The sequence below is a fragment of the Leuciscus leuciscus genome (genome assembly GCF_965113295.1).
Source record: "Leuciscus leuciscus genome assembly, chromosome: 7".
In the NCBI taxonomy this organism is placed as follows: Eukaryota; Metazoa; Chordata; class Actinopteri; order Cypriniformes; family Leuciscidae; genus Leuciscus; species Leuciscus leuciscus.
The window spans coordinates 41,534,663-41,550,531 of NC_138731.1; the positions used below are offsets into that span (position 1 = coordinate 41,534,663).

The following is a 15,869-nucleotide window of genomic DNA, read 5'->3' on the forward strand; positions in this document are numbered from 1 at the left end:
GTAGGAGTGTTTGCAATTTGTCATTAAAATTTGCACAGAAACTACACATATCGCCTTCACATTCTAATGCCATTATCTGTTTTAGTAACATCAAATTACCAGAAATTACTTGGTTTACTATCGAAAACAAATTGTCTGCTAGACACTTAACCGCATTAAGCCGCATAACCAAAAGCTCGTGACCCCATGGAAGATGTCCGAGTGCGTGGGGGAACAAGTGTAAGTGCAGAAGCCGATCTTAAAATGCGGGAAGGAGTATGTATGAACAAGATCTAGAAGATGAAGGAGCCAAGTTGTTAAGTGCTTTGTAAGTTAAAAGTACAATTTTAAAATTTACACTGAATTTAACTGGGAGCCAATGCCAATTTTGTAAAACTGGAGAAATATGTTCAGAAATGGAAGTTTTGTTAATGACTCTAGCTGCGGCATTTTGTACCAACTGTAATTTATGAAGAGATTTGGAAGGAAGCCCATAAAACAAAGCATTACAATAGTCGATTTGTTAGAGGGGATGCACAAGCGTACCAAGAACGGGTAACACTGTTAATATCAGCTTCAAAAGACAGAGTTCTGTCAAGAATGACACCCAAACTTTTAACCATTTCAGTGCACGAAACATTTACGCCAGCTTACTCAAAACACATGCACGTATGCAACATTTGGCATTGCTTACAATGGTCCGTCATTCACATAAAAATTCACCAATTGACAAAAAGCCAAAGGGTTTTTAATGAGCACAACTAGTAGCCCAATGGTTCCACCAAACTCCCAGCTGACAGATTGTGCCTCCAAACCACAGAGTCCTCTTTGTGCTGTTCTATTTGTAGACAAAGGAAAATCAAATGGTGAAATGAGAGCACTCCCCCTGTGAGGCGCTTAAAGTGTGGCTGACGGTTTAATGAATGCTAATTGCTCCTTAGTGGAAGCACAGGATAAAAATGTGTCCACACACACACCGAACACAGCCGAATCACATATGCCCTGATATATTACAACTATATGATCTCTCAAAGCCACATTCAGTATCTCAAATCTTTCCTTACCCTCTCATTAGAATAAAATACAAAATACATGAACCTCTAATTTAGCCGATACTCTGTGGTAATTTCAAATACAACTAGATTAATGGGGCAACCGTGATTTTATTGCTTCAGGTTGGCAATTGGCTGTATTGTGGATTGTAGTGGGCTTTCAACATTATTGGTACATCACTCAACTTGCCTCAGCTTTTGAAAATTATATATACAATATATATACAACATACAGTATATATATATATATATATATATTTACAACCGGTAAATCACATGCTAAATCGATACTACTATATAGCAAATCTCAAATGCCAGATTTTTTACCTTGTCACAAAATGTAACTATATTATCACTCAGCTCTCTATATAAGTTGAATATATAAGTATGCACACATACAGTTTTTTTTTGTATAGGGCGATATATACTTTATACTATATAGCATATCTCAGCTGCTTGATTGCTTGTATCAGTAGTAATGTAAACAATATTTTTGCCCAGCTCTAATTTGCTAAACGCATAATGAATAATAACTTTAGAATATTATAAACATTAAAATCATGATTTTTCTGCAAAGCTGCTTGAATCAATGTGTATTGTGAAAAGCGTTATACAAATAAGTTTGACTTGACTTGTCGACTAGATAAATAGCATGTCTTTCTTGTTTGACAAGGAATCTGTTTTCTCAGCAATAAAAGTTAACATTCTACAGGGGGAAATGTTTCAATAGAAACAGCAGAAGTGCATCCTGAACAAAATGAACATCAAACTCTTGAACTTATTGAAAATGAATGACTTCCGGTCGCTTTATGTGTGAACTCTCCTGAAGAATGTTAATCAGGCACTAGTCTGCAAATGCTGCTCATTTCTAAAACAGGAAAATATAAATAATTTGCAGAGGGAGTAATTTTGGCCGGTACCCTGAGGTAATAACTTCAATTTATGGTGGAAAACTCAAAGGGTCTTTGAATTAATTCCTGTATCTCAGTGCGCCTGCTACAAAACACAAGAGAAAATGTACGAGACATCACAAGGCTACATCTGAAGGTCAAATTTCAATGCTTTTCTTCCTATAAAAACTGTGGTTAAAGGGGGCATATTTTTTGATAGCTATACGGCATATAAACAGCAAACAGCGTTATAAACCAAAACTTCTTTGGGTCCAACTATTGAAACAGGTTTTGATATATTTGAGAGTTTAAAGTATAGAAGCCAACAAGAGTTTGTTTTCTATCATAGCACAACTTTGCACTTTGGCAGAAAACAGCAATCAACAGCAATCCAACCTTTTTCAGAAGCATCTCGCCATATCGTACCTCAGATGTGACCTTTTTCCAGTATACCATTGTCTCTCCTCTCTTCTCCAACCATCTGTGGAAAGAAGACAAGAGGTTATTAGAGAGGGGCAGAGAAAAGGAAGAGAAAATATAGCTGCGAGCAGCAATTACGGGACTGAGCACAGCAGCAGCAGAGATGCTTTAGTTTTACCAGCGTGCAAAGAAGCAGGGGATAGCAGAATTATGATTTGCAATTGACCACCAGGGGACGCTGTCCCCGACAACAAATGCACAGGGACACGCCAGGCACTCAAGGCAACAACAACAAAAAATAGTTTTCGGATTAAATAGTTCCCTTTCAAGGGAACTCCCGTTGCGTCGAAAAGCTGACGCTATGGGAACGCTTTGCGTGATGACGTCTTGAAGCACATGTAAAATCAGTCCAATGGTGTGGCGGAACGTCAGAGGCGGGTGACGTCACGTACCAGGAAGCTATAAAAGCCGGCCCGAAACAGAAAACGAAAGCTTTCTGAGTCTTCAGTTGCGCTCTGTGTTGAATCTGTCCTTGTTATTTGGTGTTGTCTGTCTATATTATATATATATATTCAGTATGGCGAGCAAGCAGCAGTTTAGAGTGTGTGTCCATCCCTGCCCGCGTTATTTAACGGGAGGTGATACTCACACTCTTTGTGTTGTTTGTTTGGGTGAGGAGCATGCCCAGTCAGCACTCGAGGGTGGTGACTGTGTGCATTGCGACGCGCTTCCATTGCGCACGCTCCGATCCCGCTTGGCTCGGTTCAATCCCGATCGCGTTCCCCAGGGCTCGGGTCCCGCCGCGGCTGAGGCTCGGCGGCGATCTCAGACCTGGGGTTCGCAAATGGATCTGTCAGTGGATGTTGAGACGGGCTCTGCCTTATCTCAGCATCAATCTGACAGATCCAGTGCCTCTCATCAGGGTGTGGAAGCACGCATTGCGGTTTCTTCCCCCCCGATAGAGGCACCAATACTGCAACTGTCCAGCTCTGAGGAGTTGGATGTTGTGAGTATTGAAGCTGAGTCTGAGGATTCGCCACCTCAGTCTCATGCGTTTGAGGAACTGCTCGATGTTATTACTAGAGCAGTTGACAGACTATCTATTGAGTGGCCAGAGGATAGGCAGGACGTTCGTTCGAAAAGTAAGCTCGACGAACGCTTCCTGCCATCTCGTACACAGCCTCAGCGAAGAAGCCTTCCGTTTTTCCCCGATCTCCACACCGAGGTGTCGAAATCGTGGGGAAAACCGGTTTCATACAGAGTGTATGCACCACAAACATCCCACTATTCTTCCATTCACAAATATAAAGAATATGGTTATGGGGAGATGCCGAAGGTGGAGGAGACGCTTGCGAGCTATCTCTCTCCAGCAACGGCATCTTCCCTGAAAGCTCCTTCACTTCCCTCTAAGCCAGTAAAATTCACATCATCTCTGGTTCATAAATCGTATGCAGCCGCTGGTCAAGCTGCAGCGTGTCTGCATACGATGTCTATAATGCAAGCCTATCAGGCAGAATTATTGGGGGATTTAGAGGAGGGCGGGGGAATTGGTCCTGACACAGTGGCTGAACTACGCAGAGCCACAGATCTGTCTCTCAGGGCCACCAAGGAGACCGCTAAATCAATCGGGCGGTCTATGGCAGCCCTGGTGGCCACTGAGAGGCATCTGTGGCTCAATTTGAGCGATATAAAAGAGAAAGAAAAGCACGTTCTCTTAGATGCTCCGGTTTCCACTGTTGGTTTATTTGGTGATGCAGTAAACAGTGCGGTAGCTAAATCTCAGGAAGCTGCTAAACAGGCAGCTGCATTACAAAAACTTCTCCCCCGCCGTTCTTTCATTGAGGCTGCTGAGCGGGAGCAGCCTCACTCCTCTAAAAAGAGCGCTGAACATCGTGCCACTCAAAAACAGAGTGTGTCCTCTCGTGCTCCCCCACAAAAATCTCGGGGACACGGAGGGCGCTCTCAAACCCAGCAGTCTTCGAGGGGTAAAACGGATCTACGGACCGTTATTACCGCCAAGAAGGCTGCTGGGAAAAAGTCCTGATGTCTGAGGGCTCAGGACAAATGAGGGTAGTCCCCCCGAAGCAGAGCGGTTAACACCTCTTTTCACGGTGCCCGTCTCTCTTCGGTGCCCTCAGGGGACCGTTCTGCCAACCCTGCCACCTCTGGTGTTACAGGGCGCAGCGGTCTCCGGCGAGCACATATCTCAAGGTCCACCCGGAAACGTAGTGGCCTCGGGATGCCCGCCCCCTCTGAGGAGGGTGCTAGAGCAGTCTGTTTGGTCGTTCCCTGCCGGTGCGCCGTTACAGGGCGACGAACCGACTACTCAACAGCAGGAGAAAAATACGGTGCCGTCTCTCTTCGGTGCCCTCAGGGGACCGTTCTGCCAACCCTGCCGCCTCCGGTGTTACAGGGCGCAGCGGTCTCCGGCGAGCACATATCTCAAGGTCCACCCGGAAACGTAGTGGCCTCGGGATGCCCGCCCCCTCTGAGGAGGGTGCTGGAGCAGTCTGTTTGGTCGTTCCCTGCCGGTGCGCCGTTACAGGGCGACGAACCGACTACTCAACAGCAACAAAATCCAGAAACCAGTCTCGAGAGACTGGTACCTCTAGTAGAATCTTTGACAGCGTGGAAGCTACTGTCAAATGTTTCTCGTTGGGTCCTGCAGACCGTGGAAAAAGGGTATTAGATACAATTCTATTAACGCCCACCGCGGTTTATGGGGGTCCTGCCCACAGTGGTGGGCCCCGAGCAGGTTCTGGTTATGGAACAGGAAGTAAACACTCTGTTAGAGAAAGGGGCCATAGAATATGTACCCCCCTCCAACAGGGAAACCGGGTTTTACAACCGGTACTTCATAGTTCCAAAAAAGGACGGGGGATTGCGTCCCATTTTAGATCTTCGAGTTCTGTACGAGTACATGCAGCTCAAGTTCAAAATGTTAACCTTGAGACAAATCGTGCCACAGATCAGGTCCGAGGACTGGTTTGTCACGATAGACCTCAAGGACGCATATTTCCATCCGTCCGTGTCATTGGAAGTTCCTGAGGTTTGCTTTCGGGGGCAAAGCATACCAATATCGAGTTCTTCCATTCGGCCTAGCTTTATCACCCCGCACTTTCACCAAATGCGTGGATGCAGCTCTGGCGCCTCTGCGCCTCCGGGGTATTCGCATCACGAACTACATCGACGATTGGTTGATTTTAGCTCAGTCGCATTAGATGGCGGTTCAACATCGAGATGTTGTTCTCGCCCATATGAAAGAGTTGGGGTTACGGCTGAACGCCAAGAAGAGTGTGCTTTCTCCATTTTAGAGGACCACTTTTTTAGGCGTGGTTTGGGATTCAGTGTCGATGCAGGCGCGCCTGTCATCGCCACGCTTCGATTCCATCCTGGCAGCTGTGAGAAGTGTAAAGCTAGGCCAGCTACTCACTGTCAAACAGTTCCAGAGACTGTTGGGTCTCATGGCAGCAGCTTCCAACGGGATACCTTTTGGACTGCTGCACATGAGGCCCCTGCAGTGGTGGCTCAGGACCAGAGGGTTTTTCCCCGAGGGGCAACCCATTTCGCACAATCAAGGTCACGCGGTGATGCCTACGTGCCTTGGTTATGTGGAAGAAACCTTGGTCCCTGTCCCAGGGCCCAGTGCTGGGAGCTCCTTGTCGTCGCAAACTGCTAACGACGGATGCTTCCCTCACGGGTTGGGGAGCGATCCTGAGGGTCGCTCATCTCAAGGTCTGTGGGAAGACCATCATCGTTCCTGGCATTCTATAGCCTAGAGATGTTAGCTGTCTTCCGGGCTCTGAGGAGCTTTATCACAGGTCTCAGGGGACACCATGTGTAGTACATACGGACAACACGTCGGTAGTCGCCTATATCAAGGGGGTTTGCGCTGGCATGCCATATCCTCTTGTGGTCCCAGGGGAAGTTGCTGTCACTCAAGGCAGCCTACATCCCCGGGGTCCAGAATATAGGAGCAGACACTCTGTCGAGACAGGGGCCGAGGCCCGGGGAATGGTGGCTCCACCCCCGAGGTGGTGGAGCTGATATGGAAATTATAAGTGGATCTGTTTGCGTCTCGAGAGACGTCTCACTGTCCACTTTGGTTCTCCTTCACGCATCCAGCTCCTCTGGGACTGGATGCTATGGTACAGACGTCTGTACGCCTTTCCCCCAGTTGCTCTGCTCCCGGGAGTTCTGGAAAGAGTTCGCAGGGACCGGGTTTGCCTGCTTTTTATAGCCCCGCGCTGGCCGGGCAGAGTATGGTTTCCCGATCTTGTGTCCCTCCTCGACGGGCATCCTCTGGAGTTACCCGTCAGGAGGGACCTTCTGTCCCAGGCAGAGGGCTCGATATTTCACCCTCGGCCAGAACTGTGGAACCTGTGGGCTTGGCCTCTGAGGGGGCCCAGCTCATAGAGTCAGGTCTCTCAACCGAGGTTGTTGAGACCATTCTACAGTCCAGAGCTCCCTCCACGAGGAAACTTTATGCCCTGAAGTGGAGAGTATTCACTTCTTGGTGTAGTGACCGTCGGTTGGACCCAGTCCACTGCCCAATTGGTACAGTGCTGGAGTTCCTGCAGGAACGGTTCACTGCAGGTCTGACCCCGTCCACTTTAAAGGTCTATGTGGCGGCCATAGGTGCTTACCACAGTCCTTTGGGTGGAATGTCTGTGGGGAAAGACCCCTTGGTATCTCGTTTCCTTCGTGGCACTTGGAGGTCCTCCTCCCTTTCGAAATCGGACCAGGAGGCGAATAATTTGCTTTGCCCTGTTCGGGCGTTAGACGCGTATGTCCACAGAGCTGCCCTGTGGCGTAAAAGTGACTTTTGCTCCCCTAACAAGGGAGGTCCAGTGTCTAAGCAAAGGATGAGCAAGTGGGTGGTTGAGACTATCTCACTGGCTTATGAGGCGGCTGGACAGCCTTCTCCTTTGGCTGTCCGGTCGCTCTCTACTAGGAGTATGGCGGCCTCTAAGGCCCTTATATCAGGAGTATCGTTACAGGACGTCTGTGATGCGGCAGGCTGGTCCTCACCACACACCTTCGTCAGGTTCTACTCTCTGGATTTAGACTCTACTCTAGGGTCTCATGTTTTGTCTTCTTAGTGCTGCTCACATGATTACACACAGGACAGACATTTGTAGCTATGGAGGCGTTGGTATAGACGTTCCCATAGCGTCAGCTTTTCGACGCAACGGGAGTTCCCTTGAAAGGGAACGCCTCGGTTACGACTGTAACCTCGGTTCCCTGAAGAGGGAACGAGCGTTGCGTCGCCTTGCCATATCTCCTTCATGCCTGTCAGCGCGACTTCAGACTTTACGAAGCTTTCGTTTTCTGTTTCGGGCCGGCTTTTATAGCTTCCTGGTACGTGACGTCACCCGCCTCTGACGTTCCGCCACACCATTGGACTGATTTTACATGTGCTTCAAGACGTCATCACGCAAAGCGTTCCCATAGCGTCAGCTTTTCGACGCAACGCTCGTTCCCTCTTCAGGGAACCGAGGTTACAGTCGTAACCGAGGCGTTTTGTAGGGCTGAAATCATTTACCGAAACAGTTAACGCTTTTTTAATGACCTGTTTTGACTGTGTCCGCATCTATTTCATGCACACAACGTGAAAAAGCTAAAACAGTAAACATGTCAGCAGTGTGGACGCACTTCACTGTGACCAAACAGCATGCTAGAGTAAAATTTGCTCGGTTGAGGCGGCTCATTGACGGAGAACTTTACTACGGCTGATTTATCACCTGTGAACACAACACCAACATTTAATTTGGTTTAATTACCAAAATTTTATTAACGAAACTTCATTTTTGGTTTCAGTTCAAACTAAAAAAAAAAAAAAAACACTTTAGTGAATAACTAAGTTTGATTTCCATACATCAAAACGTTGCAAAGTGGCACCCTCATTGTTACATTTGCATTTAAAAATCAGATATCCAATTTATAAGGCTTGGTCTGAAGATCATTGACACATATTTTGGAAAAGATTGGGGGGAAATGAGTATGTGAAAAACTATTAAAGTTATGCTTATTTTTGTTTTGAAGTTCTCCTACAATAGGTTTACATGCATCCAAGGTCAAACAACACATTGGACAACACCTCATTTCTCAAAGAGTCTAAATGGGGACCTAATGGTTAGAAAGTCGGACTTGTAACCTGAAGGTCGCGGTTTGATTCTCAATACTGGCAGGAAACGACTGAGGTGCCCTTGAGTGTGTGTGTGTCCATGGTTTGCAGTGTGTGTCTGTTCATTACTCACTGCTCCTAATGTGTGTGCATTAACTTGGATGGGTTAAATGCAGAGGACAATTTCTGAATATGGGTTGCCATACTTGGCATTCACTTCACTTAAAACGGTCGGTTTGAATATTCAGTCTCTCTAAACCCCTCCTTTTCGCAAGCCTACTCTGCTCTGATTGGTCAGATGGCCCAGTCTGTTGTGATTGGTCTACCACTTACAGCATGTGTCAGAAACTAAACACCTATTACCATATCTGAATTTCAGCTCCGGAGGCTTCCTCTGTGCTTGATAAACAGATACGAACAACGGCACGGTTTTTCCGTATCAATTCTAGCATGAGTCCTCATCCTTTTGAAATACATGCAAAGTGGAATCGCAGCGCAGAAAACAGCATCTTCTCGACATGTCGACAACACAAACCAAACTCTTCCAGGCCTCAGCTACAGTGTTTTGAGTTCGTCAAAGTAGACGTTGCTCGCTGGCAGCCAATGAAGACTATATGCTGGCATTATGCAAGTTTGTTATATTGATACATAGGTATAAGTGAGACTGGAATTGCTGACGACTTGTTTCAGTGGTTCAGTATCGATTCTATCTTTTAGGAGAGAGCAACTTAATTTGTTGTGCACTTTGATCTCTAAAACTTTTCAGACCTTTTACATTCACAAACAGCTATATTGCATGCAGAAAAGGTAATATTTGAAAAAGCATAATAGGGGTGCTTTAAAATCCATTACAGAAAATCTAGTATTGTGAGCCAAGTAATCAATTAAAAAAAATAGACCACAAGATTATCCAATTACGAGCAGAAATGTAAGTGCATTTGTGACCTGTTGATGGCGCTATAGGGTTAAAGATTTCTGAGATTGATGTACAGACCCACCCCTATCTCTGTGCCAAATATCATGACATTCTGCTATACGGTTCTAGAAGCTGCCATACAAATACAATAGGTGCCTATACACCTTCGGCCTCTAACAAGCAATAATCAAAAGCAAAAGAGTGAAAGGAAACAAGAAGTCAAGGAGAAAGAATGAAGACTGGGGGAAGGTGATAGAGTGAGGAGGAGATGACACAAAAAAGATGGATGAGAGATGAACGGTTGCATTCCTTTATGAGTCTGTCAGGCTCTGTGACTGGAAGAATTGATTATTAGAGGCGCTTTGTTTGGAAGGTCCACAGTGGCCTGTCCGAGAGCGCAGCATTGCATTGACGGATACGGACAGCTCTGAGAGAGGTGAGGCACGTCTAATAGGGACAGGAGTGAGAGCTGTGCAGGGAAAAGCATTTCATATGCTCTCTGCCATCCTCCATGTGCATTTCATAATAACTCTACATCTGCCCAGCATTAAACATGACAGTCTCTGGATGTAGGAATCTATCAAGACCTGTCCAAATCCTGTCACATGGTCTCAGCGTCAGACAGCACACCCAGGATCTAAAGTCAAATAATTTATAAATACCTTTTTTTAAAAATACAAAAAAAATTCTCTAATTTATTGCAGACTTGGCTACTAAATTTAAACTCCAAAAAACATACCAGAATTGCTAAACAATAGTATTTCATGTTAAGTTTCTTTTTTTTTGTGTGTTTACCTATTTCATAGAAATCCGCTGACATTTTTTGCAAGTTATTTCATAAAAATCACTTTTTTCTACTGATTTATACTGTTAAATAAGCATTGCAGCCATTCAAAACTCAGATTGTCTCGTTTTTCAATAACAAATAGTCTAGTTTCCAAATAATTATTTGGTATTGCTGATCAATTTTAAAACTAAAATGTTAACACTTTACAATAAGGTTTCATTTGTTAACATTAGTTAACTACTTTAGTTAACATGAACTAACAGCGAACGATCAATACTTCTACAGCATTTATTAATCTTAGTTAATGTTAATTTCTACATTTAAAATCAAAATCATTAATGCATTATTGGACTGTGAACAATGAAGAATTGTATTTTTATTAACTAACATTAACAACAGTTCATAAATGCTGTAAAAATATATTGCTCACAGTTAGTTAATGTTAACTAATACATTAACTAATGTGAACAAATGAGAATGTGAATACAAATTAAACTTTTTAACCGCTAAACTAAAAATATTTTTTTGGTAAATTTAAATAAATGAAATAAAATTAGATGAAAAACTGTAAACTTAAATATTATAAATGCTGCCTTGACAACTACTACTAACTTTAAGGAACTTTATAAGACAAAACTCTGTGCATACCCCTGTAAACAAGATGTCAAAAGAGAAAGACTGTTAATTTTAAATCCACATAACTATTAAGTGCTAATGTAGTCACATTAGTTCTTTATATCTAACAGACATGAGACCAAGCCACAAAACTCTGACGGAATCTTTAAATATTCTCTTTAGCTCACTAGAATTTGCTCATGATGTAATGCTGCTTTGGAAGCAAGTCTGGAGTCAGTTTCATTAAGATGTACCTTCATGCAAAAATGCTGTGAAGTCCCTGACCGACCGAGCAGTGAAGCAGCAAGGACGCCTTTTGTTTCTCCTCATATCGTAAGTTATGCATTTATCCTTGCCGTCTTTGTTTCTCCTATCTCTTAAGCATGACAACATGATGAAAGCACAAAGCACATTTACAGTCACCACTCCTCCAGATGATTACAGAGATGATGGAGACGAGCATCTTTATAATTGGCCTCTGGTTCAAAACAAAGTACAATACATCTGATTCGGCTGGCAAATCAAATATTCATGACCTCATTAAAGACTTTATTTAGTTGATTCTACTCGAATCCTATTAATCCTACTCGGTCCCTTCATGCCACGGCGCAGCGAACAGCAACAGCAGCAATATTTAGTGTTAATTAATATGGTATCCATGATCCACTTCCCCATTAAGTCTAATTTGCCTCATTCCGGGGTCTCACTTTTGCACACGGCTTAATTTCAACATCACGTCTTTGGCATCCGTATGCGTTTCTCGGTTTCCGCCGATGTAAATGTCAGACTTACTGATGCGTGATATTTCACGGGAAATTAGAGCTCTGCGAATCTTGTTGCAGAAAGGTCAGATAGAATCTTTTCTAATGAAACAGTTTTGACCTGATTAATACATCTCCGCCTGTGACGGGTGAAGACACGCACATTATAGCGGCATAACAGCATCTGTTCTGGCTGCACCAATATCTGAGCTCATAAGACTATAAAGTGCATTGATCATTTCACAATCAGCGAACAGAGAACGAGTTTTTGGCTTCTAACATCCCTGTCCTCTTCCATAAAATCCACTGCGCTCATTTGTAAACCAACTGTCTTTTGAAATGATGAATGTGTTTCATTTCTTCCGATCTTTAGGAGAGAAAACCGGACCGGATGAAAATGCATTTTGAAAACCGAAGCGCTATAATACGCCTCTCCGTCTGAGCATCACCGGCTCCATGGCGACAGCTATTAACCAAGCAAAGAATTACAAGAGTGAAATATTCATTCTTTTGGAAACCTGGCTAAGATCGAGAGTCATTGTAGAGATAGTAATTGCTCCTGACAGCTGATAACTAGTGGCATGGAACTGCAGGGTAATTAAGGAGGTAGATTAATCATATTTACCGTTCCGGTGGTATCTAAGTGACAGGCCAGAGATAGGCAGACATTCCCTGCCGAGAAGAAATCGGCTCTTAAACTGCTTACAGTCTCCTAGCTGGAATACACAATGGGCCTGAATGTCACATCAATGATGGCAGCATCACATACGCGACGTAGACAGAAGCTTTGGACGTAAAACGGCTGTGCGAGCAAAGTCGTTTAGCGGATTGCACTGCCATGAAAGACTAATAAAGATGCAAGATTTATTCGCAAGAAGATTTTCACAAAAAAGCAGGCATTTATGCAAAGCTACAGATGACTGCAAATGACCAATGCACTACAGAATCTAAAGAAAGTAAAGCTAGAGCTTGCATGAACACACAAACTCAACTCCATGCTCAGTGAATCCTGTGTTTCTGACTCAATTAAATTTTGCAGGTTCTGCATTTTTTGCAGCTGGTTGATTTTTTTTTTTTTTTTTTGCTCCATGCTTTCGCACATCACACAAATTAGAAGTGAACATAAGGATTTCTATCCAAACAAAAAGCCAATGCTCTGAAAGTCAAAACAGGCAGGATGGATGCTGTTTTATATTGAAACAGACAAGCCACCTGTGGTTATGATTACAGTGAATTCACAGGTGAAAAGGTGCGTTAGCGCAAATAAAGTAAGTGCGGCTAAGGCCTGTATAAGAAGTAAAAGCTGCACGGTACTCAGTCATAAATTATAAATATCTAAGAAACCTGTTCTGCTTTTTGTTACTCTGTAAATAATACAACAATCTTTCTGTGTAGACGTGACTTTGTCAAGCATTTATTTTATTTATTTTTATGTCTGTGAACCTGCCATCTGCAAAGCTTTTTAAATATTGAATACAGTTACTTACATTATACAGTAGGTCTAAAAAGGAAAGAAATCTATGTTTATCAAGCAGAGCTGAATGAACGTTGAGCTTGAAAAATCACATAAACGAGACGATGCAGAAAACAGGAAGAGAAAGGCAACGGACAGCGAGGAGTGAGTCAGAGCCGTGATGAAGGCATCAGATAAACTGACAGAGAAGGGCAAAAAGAACGAGAGTGACTGGAAAGAGGAAAAGGCAAAGGAGAGCTCATTTAGAAGGAAAAGCATGAAACAGGCTTGGAGTGGGTGCTGGATGGCACACCTGCCCTGAGCTACACAATTACTCTCCGCCTGGTGACAGATGGACAGGAAGATGATGGGATGCCTGTCAAGAGCACAGAGGATCCACATATGGACATTGGGCCAATAATTGAGAGCCATTTCCACATCTTTCCATGTTCCAGCCTGCAACTCATGCACCTGTACCTGGAGATGGGCAGTATGACATAGCTCATATTTTATATAATAGTTCAGTACACCCTAACGCTCAAAAGACACTGCTCAAAAGTGACATTTATGATGTTACAAAAAAAGATTTCTACTTCAGTAAATGCTGTTCTTTTGAACTTTCTGTTTATTAAAGAATCCTGAAAAATGTAGCACGGTTTCCACAAAATTTGAGCAGCACAAATTTAAAATAAGAAATGTTTCTTGAGCAGCAAATCATCATATTAGAATGATTTCTGAAGGATCATGTGACACTGAAGACTGCTAAAAATCCAGCTTTGCATAACATGAATAAATTAGGTTTTAAAATATATTCACATAGAAAACAGTTATTTTAAATTGTAATGTTTCACAATGTTACTGTATTTTCTGTATTGCTGATCAAATAAATGCAGCATTGGTGGAGAGACTTCTTTCAAGAACATTAAAACTTTTGAAAAGAAGTGTAGTTGTGCTCACTGGAAAGTCAATGAGAAAATGGTTAATATATTAAATAGTCATGCCGTAATGCCAGAGGCGCAAAAATGGGGTATGCAACATATGGATTGCAAAATCATATCCGGTGGGCAACCTCCCGCTCATTCTTTCCAAACCTCATGAAATCAAAACTGGACCTTCGTGGCTTTAAGTCCATGTTGGTTAGTTTAAAGGTCATCTAAATGCTAATGCAATATCCAAAAAAGTTGACTTTAAGCATAAATACACATTAAACATTTACAGTTTCTCTTCTGGAAAAACAGAGCAAAAATTTGATGACTCATCTTGCCTGACAGTGAATCCAACTTTTCTTCCAATCAAATGCGTTTTAGAATAAGAACGCCCCTCCCACTAATAACGTCACCAAATCATGCTTCATCGCTGAGACCTAAACTAAAGGCTATTGGTTATTTAAAACAAGTTACTTAAAACCGTTATATATAATGCATTATACAACTGTTTTGCTTGTAATGCACCTTATAATGCATTATATGTTCTCATGAATAGTTGTAACCACAGCTATAACACAATTACGTATCTATTCATTGTTACACTTTTATAAAGCATAATGCATTAAAGGGGTGGTTGATTATGATTTCACTTTAACTTTAGTTAGTGTGTAATGTTGCTGTTTGAACATAAACAACATTTGCAAAGTTACAACGCTCAAAGTTCAAAGAAAAGGGAGATATTTGCTTTAAAGAAATCGCTTTTTAAGGACCACAACAAACGGCTGGTAGAGACTACACGACATTCCTCCCGGGTTAGTGACATCACCAACCTTAGAATTAACATAAACCCCGCCCCCAGAACACGATTTATAGATTATCAAGACAGAATATGCTAATCAATGACTAGAAGATAACTACACATAAGCTAAATAAATTCATCAACTAACCATTCAGAAATGTCCTGTTGCTTCTACATGTTGTCTCATCTTCTTGAGTCTCTCCATCATTGTCTGAATCCAGTTTGAACATAAAAGGCGAAAAGTTTTTGACATTTTTTGTGCATTTCTGTGTGAGTGCAAGCTGTTGAAGCTCCGCCCCTTGTGCCGGGAGCAGCAGCTCATTTGCATTTAAAGGAACAGACACAAAACAGTGCGTTTTTGCTCACCCTCAAAAATGGACAATTTTAACATGCTACAGTATATAAAAAATATCTGTGGGGTATTTTGAGCTAAAACTTCACATACACAGTCTGGGGACATCAAATACTTATTTTACATCATGTGAAAAGGGCATTATACCACCCCTTTAAAACACATGACAACAAATATTATAATGCATTTTAACTTTGGTTACAATTATTTATTGAAAGATATAACACATTATAACCTACATGAATAACTTTACGATGCTTTATACGTAAAGGCTTTACGTAAAGTGTTACCAAACCTTCCTAAAATACATCAACACAGGAAAGAAAACTGCACTCGTCAGGCCATTTCATCCAGCTGAGTAACTGTTCCTGGCAGGTAATGCTGGGACATATCCAGCTTCATCATGTCCTATTTCTACAAATGTGTGTATTTAAGCTTTCCTGTCATGCATTATTAATCTGGCTTTTCTCTTACGTTCAGAACCAAGGGAAAATTGAGGAAACGGGAACAATGTGACACAAAATGTGTCTTTTCACAGTCAAAGGGACTTATGGTTCTAAATACAAATAATTAAAAAGACAATTACAGCATGAGCAATAACAAAACAGGTGGCCAATTATTTTTGCCCTGCATTGTACAGAAACTTCTATTTTCTTTTGAATATAATTTGGGTACTGGATAATTGGGAACCGTTGCAGAGTACAATAATGAGGATGTACTTCTCCAGTTTATTATGTGAGACATCTAAGCACTTCAATAAAGCCCAATCATTATTATCTTTATAAATCATAG

General features: G+C 42.6%; 1 protein-coding gene across 5 annotated transcripts in view; it reads right to left on the minus strand.

The window, feature by feature from the left end:
* Positions 1 to 15,869, minus strand: part of b3galt1b (UDP-Gal:betaGlcNAc beta 1,3-galactosyltransferase, polypeptide 1b) — a 180,988-nt gene that overhangs the window by 92,955 nt on the left and 72,164 nt on the right. For 2 of the 5 annotated variants that reach the window (XM_082174791.1, XM_082174792.1), the window contains exon 2: positions 2,348 to 2,402. The gene's annotated coding sequence lies outside the window, so the exon portion shown is untranslated. Of the gene's footprint in view, positions 1 to 2,317; positions 2,403 to 12,172; positions 12,250 to 15,869 lie in introns of those variants that run through there. The other 3 variants (XM_082174796.1, XM_082174793.1, XM_082174795.1) reach the window with 3 other exon arrangements.